The 17,285-nt window shown below is 44.8% G+C and overlaps 1 protein-coding gene across 1 annotated transcript in view; it reads left to right on the top strand.

Moving 5' to 3' along the window:
- The window catches only part of LOC123090033 (glyceraldehyde-3-phosphate dehydrogenase 3, cytosolic), a 39,305-nt gene extending 28,337 nt beyond the window's left edge, over positions 1-10,968 (top strand). The window contains exon 12 of the mRNA XM_044511522.1: positions 10,701-10,968. The gene's annotated coding sequence lies outside the window, so the exon portion shown is untranslated. The remainder of the gene's footprint in view (positions 1-10,700) is intronic.
- Positions 10,969-17,285: the final 6,317 nt, after the last annotated feature.

Raw genomic sequence — 17,285 nt, 5'->3', positions numbered from 1 at the left:
CAAATCAAGTTGAGTCCTCAGGTCAACATTTTCTTTTAATATCGATGCTTCACACAAGATAGAGTTAGTAGCACAAGCATCATTATCAATATGAGAGGAGCATGTAGAAGCTAGAGACTCCGCATGAGTAGCTTGAAGTTCCTCATGAGACTTAGAGAGTTTGATGAGCTCTCCTTTGACCTTCTTGTATTCAAGGTCAAGGGGCTCAAAATCCTCTTTAAGTTTACAATGCGTAACTTCAATCTCTTCTTTTAAAGACCTCAAGTCACTAATACATTGATGAGCCATAGCAAGTTCATGTTCAAGTTGTTCACTTTTTGCTTGCTCGTAAAGAAATAAGTCATTACGTTTTTGAAAGCAAGCAAGAACATCTTGGAACCTTTTATAAGTGTTATTTTTAGCTCTACGAAGAGTTTTCCCAATCTCATAGAGATTTTGAGTCAAGACTTCATCATCTTCCTCATTACAACTATCATCATTGTCACTAAGAGAAGATGATACCTCGTCACTACCTCTTGCCATGAGGCACATGTGAACACAAGGGGTTGATGATGATTCTTTTGGAGAAGAGGGTTCTTCATCAACCAAGCATGCCTCATTTTTCTTGATTTCCTCTACATGGTTAGTTTCACAAATAGAACTAGAGGGAATCACGATATTTCTATCATGGCAACATGGGAGATCAAGCATATCATCACAAATGAGCTTAACACCATCATTATAGGATATTTCTTCACTCACCATGTCATTACCTTGTGGTATGCCACATGTTGGTGAAGTGAAAGATGTTGGGGTATGCAAGTAATCGGAGGTGGAAGCAATAGAGAGCTCTTCATGATTTAAAAATGTGGAGAACTCCTCCATTAACTCCCCAAAAAGAATATTGTCTTCATGAAGATTGGACCCACCATATATATCTTCAATTTTGGTCCAAGCATCATGAGCCAACGAACAAGACGAGATTGACTTGAACACCTCGAAGGTTATAGCTTGGTGAATGAAACTTAAAGCTTCACAATCAAGATGCATATCATCAAGTGATGGAGATTGTCCATCCTTTATATTTGAATTCCCTACAACCACAATCCGCAAAGCATTTGGACCCATGGCCCGAAAGTGACAAAGCATGCGTAATCTCCACATAATGTAATTTGTGCCATTAAAACAAAACGTGTCATCGTGCACTAGTTCACTAGTCGACATCGTTACTCTCTAGGCGGTTAAGCCTAATAAGGAGAGACCTAGCTCTGATACCAATTGAAAGGACCATGATGTCGCCTAGAGGGGGGTGAATAGGCGTTTTAAAATCTTTTACGGATTTGGCTATATCCTAATGCAGAAATAAACTAAGCGGATACTTTTCAAGCACAAATCCTAAATATACTAGGCTCACTAAGTGCACCAACAACTTAGCATAAACAAGATGAGAACAACAGGATATGAGTAAGCACAAGTAAGTCACACAAACTTACTCAGTGTATATCACGAGGTATGGAAATGAATAATACACACAACCACAAGTAAGCAATACAAGCTTACACAAATTGTATCACAATATATGGAATTTAATGATACAAGCAAACTCAAGTAAGTTACACAAACTTACTTGAGCAATATCACAATATATGGAAGTTTATAACACAAGTTAGCAATTCACACTAATCACAATGTATATCAATAGTAGCAAGTATGAATTGCGGAATATGAAGTGTAGGCCTAAATAATCTCTACAAGGAAATGGCCAACACAATATAATCAACCACCACAATATAATGAGGACAACAAGATATAGTGAATGCACGGTCAAATGACCAAAGTCAACCACAAGTAAGGAGTTAGGGTTAGGGATAACCAAAGTCACGGAGACGAGGATGTATCCCGATGTTCACTTCCTTGGAGGGAAGCTAGTCACCGTTAGAGAGGTGGATGTTACCACGAAGGCACACCAACGCCACGAAGGCTCACCCTATTCTCCTTGAGATATCACCACGAAGGCAATTCTCAACCACTAGTGGTAGACCTTGAGGCGGCCTCCAAACCTTCACAAACTTTCCGGGGTACAAATCACAAGTTGATTCCTCACCGGAGCACTCCTACCGCCTAGGAGTCTCCAACCTCCAAGAGTAACAAGATCAAGGGGGAAATGCTCAAGACTTGCTCAAATCACGAATTGCTTTGGTCACAAGAGGGAGAGGGAGAGGATCTATCTTTTGATTGGAACAACTCTCAAGAACACTCACTAATCTCTCCGGGATCTAAGATTTGGTGTAGGAGAAGTGAGAGGGAGCCACTTGTGTTCTTGGGACGATTTGGGATGAAGTGCTCAACCCTCCCCCGGAGTGGGAGAGGGATATTTATACCCCCAAAGAAAATAGAGCCGTTTCCCGCAGTTGTTGACCTGCCCGGATGATCTGGACGCATACCCGGATGATCCGGGCAATGCCCGGATGATCCGGGAAGGTCAATATACAATGTGGTGAAGTAGATACCCGGATGTCCGAGGACATAGCCGGATGATCCGGGCAATTCCCGGATGACCCCGGTGGGTAGCCGGATGATCCGGCTAGCGGAATAAGCTTCTGTGATGAATTTTACGAATAACCCGGATGATCCGGGCAGGAACCCGGATGATCCGGGCAAAGCCCGGATGATATGGGAGAGGACCCGGATGATCCGGCCAAACCAAACTGCTGCAGCCTAGAAACTGAAACAGGCACAACTTTTACATCCGGACTCTGATTTTGATGATCTTGGGCTCGTTTTGAAGCTATGAAAAAAACCCAGGTCCTCACATAGAGAACCACCCAAGATGAACCAAAATGGAGGATGCAAAATATGCAAAGGTTTTATCATGTATTTGGGTAACCTATTTGCCTTTGGATTTTCTTTGGTATATAGGATATGAGTGGAATTGTGTAGAGAAGATGTTGACTTGGGCAAATCTATCACGAACCCCTTTGATCCCCTCTTAATAGTGCGGGATCCCTATAACTCAAGAATCATAAAAGGTCTACACTACATAGCTATCAAGAATCCATTCTTGAGTGTATGTGTTCCTTCGGTGTTCATCACTCCACAACACTAACGTCGAAGGAACTAATACCTTTGACTCGAGCCTTTCACTTGAGCTTGAAGTTGAAGTTTCTTCTTGGATCAAGTTGAATGGCAAGACATTTGTGAAGTCTTCAAGTATCTCCCCCATACACAATGTGGGAAGCTTTGCTTTGTATTTATCTTCATGTGTCCATCATGTGATCATCCACAAGCTTCAAGCATGTAATCCTTCGGGATAGTTATCTTGAACTTGCCCTTGTCAACCATGATCATCAACACTTGATGTCATCCTCTCATAGACACTTGAAATCTCTCTCTCGATGCGAGCCCATGAGAATCTCCTCTCAAAAACATAGGCAACACATAGTATGGGTTAGTACACAAAGCGCAATTGACAAATTCTTACCATACCACAAGATCTCACGTGGCACATGATTTGCGCTTGTGTGTTGACCATCTTTTAATTCAATCTTCGATCTTCATCTTGGTCAACCTTAATCTTTGCTCCATGATTAATCTTGATGCACAACTACATGTATATGGCATTCATTCTGAATCCATTCAATATCCTTCTTACATCACCCATGGAACAAACCTTCCTATATAACTTGATGTCATTGTTTCTTCATAGGAATTGTCATTCATTATCAAATCTCAATGCATATATAGATGTTGATGGATTTCATCCACCAATTCATCCAATATTCGTCATGCATTGCAAATGGAACTTTCCTTCAAATGTATATCTCAGTGCAAGCATTAGTCCATTAGGATTGTCATTTAATTAGGAAAACCACACATGGGTACTACATGTACTTTCACATGTACATTGTCTGATTACACATAACACAGAATAAATTTATTGAAATGCAGTTATTACTTGAATTGACTGGTGTATACCTCCAACAACCAAGATACCAAATGAAAATATATGTCATAGAACCGAATTATAGCAGTTCTTGCCCATCGAATAGTAAATTGCATATATAAATCCAGCAGGACTATTTAGACCAGACTTCAGCCTGTAAGTACTTCCTTGTAGACGATGTTCTTCATTGAGGTCAGCAAGGACATGGTCGGTCTTTTTCGCTTCTTCGGATTGTTATGTTGCTTGTTGGACTTCTCCTTTGGCTTCTCCTTCTGAATTAGTATTTTTATGTTCCTCTTTACGGTGGCTCGAGACAAAGCAACATAGAGTTGACCATGAGAGAACACCGGATTAGGTAGATACACACCAACAATCGGGATCGTCTGCCCCTGAGCCTTGTTAATCGTCATAGCAAAGCTAAGCCTTATAGGAAATTGCTTCCTCTTAAACTTGAATGGAAACATGTCATTGTCAGATGTGCACAGAGGTATTCGAGGAAGGAAGACCCTCCTACCAGCATGTTGTCCAATAACGATTTCTGCATCAATGGTGTTCCTCTCAAAACCTCTAACAACAAGCCTAGTCCCGTTACACAGCCCATTAGCTGGATCAATGTTCCTTAGAAGTATCACGGGACAGTTCAGCTTTAGTTTGAGTGCATACGGAGGAAGACCATTGGGAGTCAATCCGTTCAGAAACTCAGGAGCATAGTAGCCATGTGGGTCGTCCTCCGCACTGTCAAAGCTATGGTAGATTACTTCATCTCCGTGGAAACGCTCTATCATGCAGATGTTTATCTTTTCGACGTTGTCATTTGTCGTGGAAAGGATTGCGCGAGATGTCATGTAACTCGAATCTGCCATGTTGTCATCTAGACTCAGAAACACGTGGTCGATCAGCTTCTCCAGGTCGTCAACCTTGCCTTTAGATGGCAGACAAATATCATCAGGGAGTAGTATGTTTCCTTGATCGTTGGCTTCCTCTGTGGCATTACCGACCCTGAGCAAGTAATCTGCAAACCACGTGTCATTATGAGCCCTCATGTTGGTGATGAGCCGAACCTGCCGCATACTCTTCCATAGATGAGAACTTTGAAGGCTTGCATCAATTATCTGGCCTCGTGACCCCCTTCTGACGACTGGAAGCACCTGCCTAAAGTCCCCGCCAAAAACAACAGTCTTTCCTCCAAAGGGTCGGTCGCGTATTCCCATGATGTCGCGCATGCTATTGTCTAATGCCTCAACCGCTTGTCGCTTAGTCATGCTGGCCTCGTCCCATAGTATCAATGAGTCCATCCGTAGCAGCTTGGCGGTCCCACTCTGCTTGGTGAAGCTGCACGAGGCTCCATCATCGCGACTCAGTGGGATTTTGAACCTCGAGTGGGCAGACCTGCCACCAGGCATGATAGAAGCAGCGACGCCCGACATCGTGGTAGCGATAGCAATCTTGCCCTCGCCCCTCACCTTGGCGAGCATCTCCCTGTAGAGGAAGTCTTCCCCGTACCTCCAGGGCCATCAACAAAGAATATACCACCATCACCGCATTCAACAGCCGCTAGTATCTCGTCGTATGCAGCCCTTTGATCAAAATTCAAGGAAGATGACAATTTAGTGTCACTTTCGTCAAACTCAATAGTTGATTCCTCGATGATCTCTCTGGCCTCGCCCTTGGTTGGGTCAAACGCATCATCGATCATTGGAAGAGCGAAATCAATAATGTCTTTACCCATAGACTGCAACATACCCCTAATGTCAAGCAACACCATCTGCTCCACCTCGTTCGGGGACGTGTGTGTCCAACGGTAGTCATCGAATATAGGCTCAAGGTGTCTATCCCATAAACCGCGCACGTCGCTTGGCTCGCAGTGCACCAAGATTGTTGCAAATAGCCTCCTAAGAGAGCATGGCATAGCCCACTGCTCCGCCTCAGTAAGACAGTCGTCGAGCGTGTTGTCTTCCTCGATGAGTCCCAACCTTTCACCGGCCTCCCTAAAGCTCCCACATACCACGCCGTCGATGGTGAGCAAGTCCTCAAATCCTGTTTTCCCCGGAACATGGTTCAACAACACACGAAGATAGTATCGCTCCCCCTCGGCAGGATTGGCAGACACGATACGACCTATTTGAAAACGCTCCACCCGCGTTTTCCAGAACTTCTTTCTCTTCTCCCACGTGAAGCTTCCGGGGAAATCCTTGTACAATATATGCCTTGCCCAAGGGTGTTTTTCATTTGCCTTGAAATACTCCGTTAACATGGATTTTGAAGCATTCTCAGAGGATACAACATTCTTCAAGTCAGCCTGTGCATTGAATGCAACCCTGTGCTTATTTGGGAGATGAAGAGGCAACTGCAAGACAGGCGGGTAATTGGCACACAGTGGGAAGCCAAATATCCTCCACACAGCCTCCGGAGGGGTGACCCATCTTGCGTCAACGTATCTCTTGATCTCATCAATGTTACCATCAGCGTCTGGCTGGTCGATGCTGAAAGAAGCCTTATCATGGCCCTTATAAATGTACTTACAAATGTATTTTACAGCCTTTTATGCTAGAGCAGACCTCGACGTTGATGTGACAATTAAACATCCGCAGAAGGTAAGGGTTATATGGCACAACCCATCGATTGTCCAACATTTTCCCTCGAACCTTAGCGCGTCTACCATCGTCTCTACGCTGGTAAACTGGGTATGAGTCCTTGCCTTGTACCATGTTCCCATTGAACGGCCGTGGGTATCTACACTTGCATTCATTATCTTGCATGCAAACATTCCTCGGGTTGAGAGCACCGCATGGTCCGTGCATCATATGTTTTACCACCATTGCGTACAATTCTGGATACTTCTGCTTGTCTGTGAGCTCTACGGAAATGAGTCGGTCATACTGCTCTGGGACAAGAAGCTTATATGTTGAATCCATGATCAACAAAAAATGTGCGTGGGGGAGGCCTCTCTTCTGGAACTCGACTACGTACACATAAGCAACAACAACACCCAGGACCATCTTCTTGAGCAACATATCTTTCATAGCCTCTAGTTTGCGGTAGAACACGTGATGTGACGGCGGCCCAATCTTTCGATGAGAGTGGGGATAACTAGCGATTTGATGGATTTTGACCTTGACGATCCGGCTATACCATACCCGACGATACGCCTCGACAATCGCTAAACCAATCTCCGATGGTTATTGACCTTGCCGTAGGCACGATCAACCTGAACAACGAGGTTCGAGTTCCTGCAAGCAACCGAAGAACCAGCAAGAACAAAGGTGAATTGCAACTGAATTTGCGGATGATAACTTGAGTACACAAGCTAGATGAAAAGTTGGGGTTCCACTGTGGATCTGACAAGGCGGTAGTCATACACGTCTCGTAGATGCGAATTGTAGCAACAGCTAGACAATACAATAAAACCCAAGTCTAAACCCTAATCTAAACTACTATTTATTAAGAGTAGCTAGGCGTGCGGCCGCGTCCGTCGTTGTGTCCCATCCAGACTGTCAGTCGTGGTCCGGCTGCAGAGAATGACGTGGCAAGCAGATTGCAAGACGGCGCATGTGTAGAAGCACCTGGCGCAGCCAAAAAGTCCAAGGCCCACGTTCGTGGCTGATCCTGGCTCATTAACCAAATCCATTGGTCCTTGTGCACTTCATGCATGTGCATGCACGTGACATGCTTGGTGAATGGAATTGATTCGATGGTGGACATGCATGCACTGTTAATTCATCTGATTTGAGTGCATAGTTGTCTTCATCTCTAATCTCTCCTTTATTTCTGAGTACAAGCAAGGCTGAACATGAGTGTAGCATCGTATTTCCGTCAGTCAAATCATGTGTATAAAGGAGCGATAGTACCTGGCCATGTATTTGTCGCGCACGCGCTCTAGTCATAGGACCAAGTGGAATAACTGATGTAGGAGTTGCGATGGGTGTAACAGTAGAAAAGATGTCCTCATCATCCCCCCCTTCTTGAATTGAAGTCGTCCTCGGCGGTAGCTCATCATCCTCACCAAGGTATGGTTTTAAACCTGCAATGTTAAATGTGGGACTAACCCCAAAATCTGCAGGTAGATCAAGATTATATGCATTATCATTAATTTTTTCAAGCACTTTAAAAGGTCCATCTACACGAGGCATTAATTTTGACTTCCGTAAATCAGGGAAACATTCTTTTCGCAAATGCAACCATACTAAATCACCTGGTTCAAACACAATTCTTTTCTGACCCTGACTACCAGCAAGTTTATACTTGGCATTCATGCGTTCAATATTTTTCTTAGTAATCTCATGCATTTTTAATACTAACTCAGCACATTCTTTAGCATCAAGGTTTACCTTCTCCGAAGATGGAATAGGTAATAAATCAATGGGCGCACGAGGTATAAATCCATAAACAATCTCAAAAGGGCATAACTTTGTGGTAGAATGGACTGAACGATTGTAAGCAAACTCTACATGAGGTAGACATTCTTCCCACATTTTTACATTTGTTTTTAAAATAGCCCTAAGCATAGTAGACAATGAATGATTAACCACTTCAGTTTGACCATCAGTTTGAGGATGACATGTAGTACTAAATAAAAGCTTAGTCCCTAATTGTTTCCACAACACCCTCCAAAAGTGGCTAAGAAATTTTGTGTCATGATCAGAAACAATTGTATTTGGCACACCATGTAAACGAACTACTTCTCTAAAGAACAAATCAGCAATGTGAGTAGCATCGTCACTTTTATGACAAGGTATAAAATGTGCCATCTTAGAGAATCTATCGACAACAACAAATATACTATCCATCCCCGTCGTGTTCTAGGCAGTCCTAATACAAAGCCCATAGATATATCTTCCCAAGGAGTGCTAGGAATAGGAAGAGGCATATATAAACCATGCGGGTTCAATCGTGACTTAGCTTTTTGGCATGTAGTGCAGCGTGCAACATATCTCTCCACATCCCTTCTCATTTTAGGCTAGAAAAAATGACCAGCAAGGATGTCTTCTGTCTTCTTGACGCCGAAATGCCCCATAAGTCCTCTGCCATGCACCTCCTGTAACAACAAAAGAAGAACAGAGCTATCTGGGATGCATAGCTTATTAGCACGAAAAACAAATCCCTCATTAATGACGAACTTGTTGCAAGTTCTACCCTCTCTGCAATTGAGCAATATATCTTTTATAGTTTCAAGTCCAAAAATTTTGAAGTCAAGTTGTGATAACATGGTATAGCGTCTAGACAATGCATCGGCAATAACATTCTCCTTCCCTTTCTTGTGCTTAATAACATAAGGAAAAGATTCAATAAATTCAACCCATTTTGCATGTCTACGATTCAGTTTACTTTGACTTCTAATATGCTTGAGTGATTCATGATCAGAATGTATGACAAACTCCTTAGGCCATAAATAATGTTGCCATGTCTCCAAAGTCCGAACTAGTGCATAAAGTTCTTTCTCATATGTTGAATAATTCAGACTAGGCCCACTGAGCTTTTCACTAAAGTATGCTACTGGTTTTCCTTCTTGCAATAAAACACCGCCTAAACCAATGCCGCTAGCATCACATTCTAATTCAAACATCTTACTAAAATCAGGTAATTGTAGCAAAGGGGCGTGTGTAAGCTTATCTTTAAGAATAGTGAAGGCTTCCTCTTGTGCGGTGCTCCAAACAAATGGCACATTTTTCTTTGTGAGCTCGTTGAGCGGCGCTGCGATGGTACTAAAAGCCTTCACGAACTGCCGATAGAACCCAGCAAGTCCGAGAAAACTTCGTACCTGTGTGATCGAGTTAGGGGTCGGCCAACTCTGGATCGCTTCAACCTTGGCTTTATCAACTTCAATTCCCTGCGCTATCACAACATAGCCAAGAAAAGTGACTCGATCCATGCAAAAAGTGCACTTCTTGATATTACCAAATAAACGTGCATCACGCAGAGCAGAAAAAACAGCACGCAAATGGTCTAAGTGTTCCTCTAGTGACTTGCTATAAATCAAAATATCATCGAAATATACTACCACAAATCATCCAATGAAAGCTCGCAAAACTTCATTCATTAGTCTCATGAAAGTACTAGGTGCATTAGTCAATCCAAAAGGCATAACTAACCACTCATATAAACCAAATTTAGTGTTGAAAGCAGTTTTCCATTCATCGCCTAGTTTCATACGAATTTGATGGTATCCACTACGCAAGTCCACTTTAGAAAACACAACTGAGCCACTGAGTTCATCAAGCATGTCATCTAATCTAGGAATAGGATGACAATATCGAATTGTAATATTATTGATGGCTCTACAATCAACACACATACGTGAAGTACCGTCTTTTTTAGGAACAAGTAAAATTGGTACAGCACATGGACTAAGGGATTCACGAATGTAACCTTTGTCGAGTAGTTATTGAACTTGTCGCTGAATCTCCTTGGTCTCTTCTGGATTAGTCCAGTACGGTGCACGGTTGGGTAATGAGGCGCCAGGTATCAAGTCAATTTGATGTTCAATTCCTCTCATAGGTGGCAGCCCCGGTGGTACTTCCTTTGGGAAAACATCATGATACTCCTGCAAAAGGTTAGCGACAACAGGAGGCAAAGAAGAAGGCATATCCTCAAATTAAATCAAAACTTCTTTGCAAATAAGAGCATAACATTCATCAGTATGAGCATCTAACTCAAAAATTTCAGCACGTGTAGCTAAGAAAGAAGCACCTTTCAATTTAATTTCTTTAGATGTGCTAGGATCAGATTTGTGCATCTTATTAAATTGTTCTAACTCATAAACAACTTTCTGATTTTTCAGATTTAGTGCGCTCAATATTTGTGTTTCTACTAGCCCGAGCAAGATGATCTTTTAAAATTTGCTCAGGAGACATAGGGTGTAGAATGATTTTCTTTCCTTTATGTATGAGAGTGTACTGATTAGTTCTACCATCATGTAAACATTGTTATCATATTGCATGGCCTTCCTAGTAACATAGAACAAGCTTGCATATGCACAATATCGCAATCAATAGTGTCATGGTATGAACCTAAAGAAAAAGGAACTCTCACCATGCGTGTTACCTTTACCTTTTCACCGTCATTAAACCACTGAATGTAGTAAGGTTGTGGATGTTGTCGCGAAGGTAGGGAGAGCTTCTTCACCATGTCAATGCTTGCTAAATTGTTACAACTCCCTCCATCAATGATTATGCGAATGGAACGCTCCTTGACGACTCCTTTGATGTGGAAGAGGTTGTGACGTTGATCCTTCTTTGCTTTGACAATCTGAGCACTAAGTACACGATGTGATATAAGACTCATGTACTTATCAGCGTCGTCGGCGGCACATGTTCTTCCTCTTGCTCTGGTCTTGTGTCATCGTCTTCATGTGCAGCAAGCAAGGCATATGTGTCTTCATTAAAATCACTAGCGGAGTCGTACTCGCCGTCTTCACGAATGATCAATACACACTTATTAGGACACTCCTTCATGACATGGCCAAAACCCTTACAAGTGTGGCACTGGATATCCTTTGTTCTTTTGGAGGAACCGGACGATGACAACGAACTTTTTGTTGGAATTTATGTAGTACTTTTCAGTGGTGCCGAAGTATGTGATGCTGAAGTTGATGAAGAAGGCCCCGGTTGAGAGGTTGCAGGTGCCATTGTAGAGGTGCGAGTGGACGGGGCAGCAGGGGTGCGCGGCGCCCATGTGGAAGTACGACCTGTAGGAAAATTAGGATGCATTCTCGAACGGCCATGCACTTCATGTTCAGCATGTATAGCAAGATGGAATAAACGGGTCATTGAGTGATAATCCTTATAAGCAAGTATGTCATAAATTTCTCTATTCAATCCACCCAAGAACCTAGACATAGAAGCTTCCTCGGTCTCAACTAAACCACAACATAACATGCCCATTTGCAATTCTTGATAATAGTCTTCCACAGATTTAGATCCTTGGTTCAATCGTTGTAGTTTATTTAGCAAGTCACATTCATAATATCCCGGAACAAAACGGTGATGCATTACTAATTTCAAAGCTTCCCAAGTGGCAGGAATATTATTAGGATGTTTACGACAATGTTCTCTCCACCAAACAGAAGCAAAATCACCAAACTCACTAGTTGCATCCCTAACTCTTTTATCATCGGGAAAATCATGGCAAGCAAATTTTTGATCAACTAATAATTCCCAGTCAAGATAAACATCCGGATCATATTTCCCATCAAAAGGAGGCATGAAAAATTTAATTCTACCCAAAGAATCGTCATGGCCTCGTACCTGAGGACGCTGGGGCGTCCCATACCTTGTTGATTATTGTGTAGTCGACGATGATCATGATCATTGTTAGCATTAACTGCATCAGGATCCTCAAAATCACCATCATAGTTGTCATCTTGGATGTCATCAGCTATCGAGTTAGCGTTGCGAGGACGGGGCTGGTCGACGGCATCGGTGTATGAAAGAGGATGCCTCGGGTCTCCTGGGGGCACCCGACAAGCTCGTTGTAGACCTGTGTTGGTGGCTGGAAGACGCGGAGCGGCAGTGGAGGCGCCACCCAGACGGGCATCCTGGGCATCGAGACATTTCATAATAGAAGCAAATGTTTGAGTGAACGTCTCGTTGCTATCCTGGATCGACTTGAGGCGCTTATCAAGTGCGCCCTCGAACGATGTGAACCGCTCGGTGTATGCATGCACATCCTCCTCGAGGCGTGCGACCGTGGCTTTCATGTTGTCTTCGTCACCTGCCATGGTTAGGATGAAACAAGAACAAAATCACAAGTATATTGCTCCTACAATAACTATCACTACTAGGAAAAGGGCTATAGATGGAAATGACACTAATGGCGCACCAGACATGTGATGCGCCATTAGCATATACTAATGGCGCACCACCTTCTGATGCGCCATTAGTGTTGAAACTACTAATGGCGCACCCTGCCCACGGTGCGCCATTAGTACCAATTTTTCTTTTTGAACTAGTGCGCCTGTCCAAACATACTAATGGCGCATCCACTGGTGGTGCGCCATTACTAGTTGTAACTAGTAATGACGCACCAGCCAGAAGGTGCGCCACTAATGTTATTTTTTTATTATTGTTTTTATTCCTTTTTTTGCAAAAGTACTAATGGCGCACCACCAGGGGGTGCGCCGTTAGTAACCTGGATTACTAATGGCGCATTTTTTGCTGGTGCGCCATTAGTAAGTGGGCAGCAACAAGATATTTTGGACAGCCTCTCCTCCCACACTCACTTTCTCCCCACTTCATTCTCTCCACCGCCTCCTCCTTGTCTCGGGTGCCTCCTCTTTTTCACCTCATTTCCACCATAGATTCATTCAAATTAAGTGGTTAAGTTACCTTGTTTTGCTAGGTAAGTAAGGGGGGAAGCTATATTTATGTTGTTCTCCCTACAACAATGTGCACATGCACTTTTTATGGCCTAGCTAGATCTATGTATGTTCGTGGTGTTGCATATGTTTGTGGTGTTGCATATGTGTTTGTGTTTGGAGGTGTACCGGTATTTGAAATGCGATAGTTGTCAATATTTTGCCGGAATGTTGATTCATTTCCGTTTCGGCGAGAATTTTGGCATTAAGCATTCTTTTTGGTCCTATTTTTAGGGAAAGTCATGCCAAATTTTTTCTTGGTTCTAAAATATCGTTTTGCTCTACCCCGCAAGCGACCATGGTCCGCACGATGACCGAAGGCATCGTGAATAGGTTTTTGAGGTCCGCGAAGGCCGAGATGCTTCAAAAGAACGAGACGGAGATAAGATGTCCGTGTCGAAGATGCAAGCTGAATAGCCTTATTGCGGACCCGGATTCCGGGCAGGTGCGGGACCACCTGCTCTTGCGTGGTTTCATGGATGGCTATAGGTGGCAAGGTGATGAAGATGACTACGAAGTCGTCCATGGGGACCGGGCAAGAAATGAGGAAGGGCAGCAAGACAACCACCGCGGCTCGGGGGGCGAGAAGACGAAGAATCCCCAGGAGATGATCACGACGGTGATGTTGTACATAGTCATCATGTAGAAGATGCAGGACATGATGATGATGCCGGCGGAGCAGACGACGCTGGACCATCGATGGGCTGGGTGCAGGACCCTCATATTCAAGAGCTGCTTCTCAAGCAGACGGATAACGCAAGAGCTGCCGCCCGAGAGAAAGCCAAGATGGATCAACTTGAGTTAGACGCGGTTACTCCATTGTATGAAGGATGCAGGCCCGAGGATACCCGCCTGAAAGTAACGCTCATGGCTCTGGAGATGAAGGTAAAACACAAAATGACCGACGCATGCTTCGACGAGAACATGTCATTCTGGCACGAACGTCTTCCCAAGGGGAACAAGTGCCCGACCAGTTTGGAGGAGGCGAAGAAAATCGTGTGTCCTCTGGATTTACCGCACGTGAAATACCATGTGTGCATGAACAATTGCATCATTTATCGGGACGAGCGCGCGGAGTCTACCATATGTCCGGTGTGCGGTGTCACTCGATACAAGAAGAGGAAGAAAGCTCCTCGAAAAGTGGTGTGGTACTTTCCGATCACTCCTCGTCTGCAGCGGTATTTCGCGGACCCTAAGGTAGCAAAGCTCCTGCGTTGGCACACGGATAGGGAGGAGAAGAAGCGAGAAGATGACGCAAATGATCCGGAGATAGATAAAAAAGACAAGATGTTGAGTCACCCTAAGGATGCAAGCCAGTGGCAAGCGTTGAACTTCGAATACCCAGAATTTGGGAACGATCCAAGGAACATCATGCTGGGCGCGAGCACCGATGGAGTCAATCCGTTTGGCAGCCAGAGAAGCACACATAGCACCTGGCCTGTGTTCGTGTGGATGTACAACCTTCCCCCCTGGTTGTGCATGAAGAGGAAGTACATTCACATGAGTATGCTAATTGAAGGGCCGAAACAACCAGGGAACGACATCAATCTGTATCTGGGGCTGCTGAAAGAGGAGATTGACATGCTGTGGAAAACGCTAGCCAATACGTGGGACACCGCAGAGAAAGAATATTTCCCTATGAGAGCCGCACTGCTCACGATGGTGCACGACTATCTCGGTTACGGATATCTTGCGGGCCAGGTAGTCCACGGATTTTCTGGATGCGTAAGGTGCATGGATGACACAACGTATCGCCAGCTAGATAGAGATCCCGGGTCTTTGAAAACCGTGTTCATGGGACATCGAAGGTGGCTTCGCGACGATGACCCATGGAGGAAACGCAAGGATCTGTTCGATGGTGAAACCGAACCCCGAAAACGCCCGTGTACGAGGAGCGGCGAGGAAATAGACAAGCTGTTGAAAAATTGGAAAGACTGCCCACTGCCGGGAAAGAAGCAAAAGGCGCCAGAGCCGCTACTGAAGGTATGGAAAACGAGGTCTGTTTTCTGGGACTTGTCGTACTGGAAGATCCACCGTGTGCCTCACAGCCTTGATGTCATGCATATCACGAAGAACGTGTGCGAGAGTCTGCTTGGTACCCTGCTCAACATGCCAGAGAGGACCAAAGATGGGCCGAAAGCAAGGGCAGACTTGAAATCAATGGGCATCAGGCAGGAGCTTCACGCTATATATGATGATGATGATGATGATGATGATGATGATGATGATGATGATGAGGCGAAGCAGGACACAGAAAGTCGTCGCAAAGGCAAAAAGGCCAAGAAGACCGGAAATGACTACCCTCTCGCGTGCTTCACTCTAAGCCAGGAGGAGATCGAGCAGTTTTTCACCTGCCTCCTAGGAGTAAAACTTCCTTACGGTTACGCGGGGAAGATAAGCAAATACCTAGACCCAACGAAGCAGAAGTTCAGCAGGATGAAGTCTCACGACTGTCACGTGCTGATGACGCAGATACTTCCAGTTGCAATCCGTGGGATCATGGACGCGCACGTCCGTGAAATGCTATTTGGCCTATGCAAGTTCTTCGACGTCATCTCTCGGAAGTCGATTGGCGTGAGGCAACTCAGAAGGCTACAGGAAGAGATCGTGGTGATACTATGCGAGCTTGAGATGTACTTCCCGCCCGCATTCTTCGACGTTATGGTGCATCTGTTGGTCCATATAGTGGAGGATATCATCCAACTCGGGCCGAGGTTCCTGCACAGCATGATGCCGTTCGAAAGGATGAATGGTGTCATCAAAGGATACGTTCGCAACATGTCACGTCTAGAGGGAAGCATAGCCAGGGGCTTTCTGACCAAAGAGTGCATCTCCTACTGCACGAATTATCTAGGCATCGAGAACCCCGTTGGTCTGCCCGTCAACAGGCACCTCGGCAGGCTCGCTGGATGGGGTCACCGTGAGGGTCGCCGCGAAATGCATGTTGACTTCGAGGGTCGACTCGCCGACTTTGAAAGAGCAAACCTAGTCGCGCTACACCACATAGACGTGGTCGATCCTTGGGTGGTAGAGCACAAAACCTTTATTAAGAAGACGTACAATGATCGAGGCCAACAGAGGACGGACGGAGATATACTCAAAGAGCACAACTCATGTTTCACGTGTTGGTTCAAGCAGAAGCTTCTGTCGTACCCTTTACATGAGGATTTTTCCGCGGAAGAACAACTCATATTCGCCTTGTCACAGGGCGCCGAGCACAACCTGATGACCTATGAGGCGTACGATATCAACGGCTACACATTCTACACCGAGGCCAAGGACATGAAGAGCGATGGTTATCAGAACTCCGGGGTAACGATGGAATCCTACACCGGTAACAACAAGGACAGATACTACGGAAGGATCGAGGAGATCTGGGAGCTGAGCTACGCTGGAGAGAAGGTCCCGATGTTCCGTGTCAGATGGGCCAAGAGCGTCCTAAAAGAAGACCGGTATTTCACCACCATGGTTATACCCGAAGCCAAATCCAAGACCGCGGGCGCAAAAGTCACCGCGAAAAATGAGCCATGGGTACTGGCTTCCCAAGTGGACCAATGCTTCTTCATTACCGACCCGTCAAAGACCAGTCGTGTTGTCGTGAGGAGAGGCAAAAGGAAGATCATCGGAATGGATGGAGTAGCCAATGAGCAAGACTTCGACAAGTACGGCGACCCGAGGATCGAACATGACGACGATGATGAAGTAGCAGCATACACCACAAGAAGAAGCAGGACCACCCTACCTAAAGGACATCCGTTCCACAGAAGAACTCCATTTGCGAAAAAGAAGGGCAAGAAGATTGTTAACAGATAGCTAGCTAAGATCGATTGTATTTAAATCGTAGCCTTCATTTCTCGATTGTATTTCATGGGCACTTTTTGAACTATCATGAATATTTTTAAATTTCATGGACACTCGATCTCGATCCCCCTCCATCTCGATCGCTATCCCACCTCGCCAGATCCGGTCCCCCTCGCCGCCGAGCACCCCCCGGTCCACCGGCCGCCGCCG

The sequence above is a fragment of the Triticum aestivum genome, chromosome 4B (assembly GCF_018294505.1).
Source record: "Triticum aestivum cultivar Chinese Spring chromosome 4B, IWGSC CS RefSeq v2.1, whole genome shotgun sequence".
Lineage (NCBI taxonomy): Eukaryota > Viridiplantae > Streptophyta > Magnoliopsida > Poales > Poaceae > Triticum > Triticum aestivum.
This window is presented reverse-complemented; position numbering and strand designations above follow the sequence as displayed.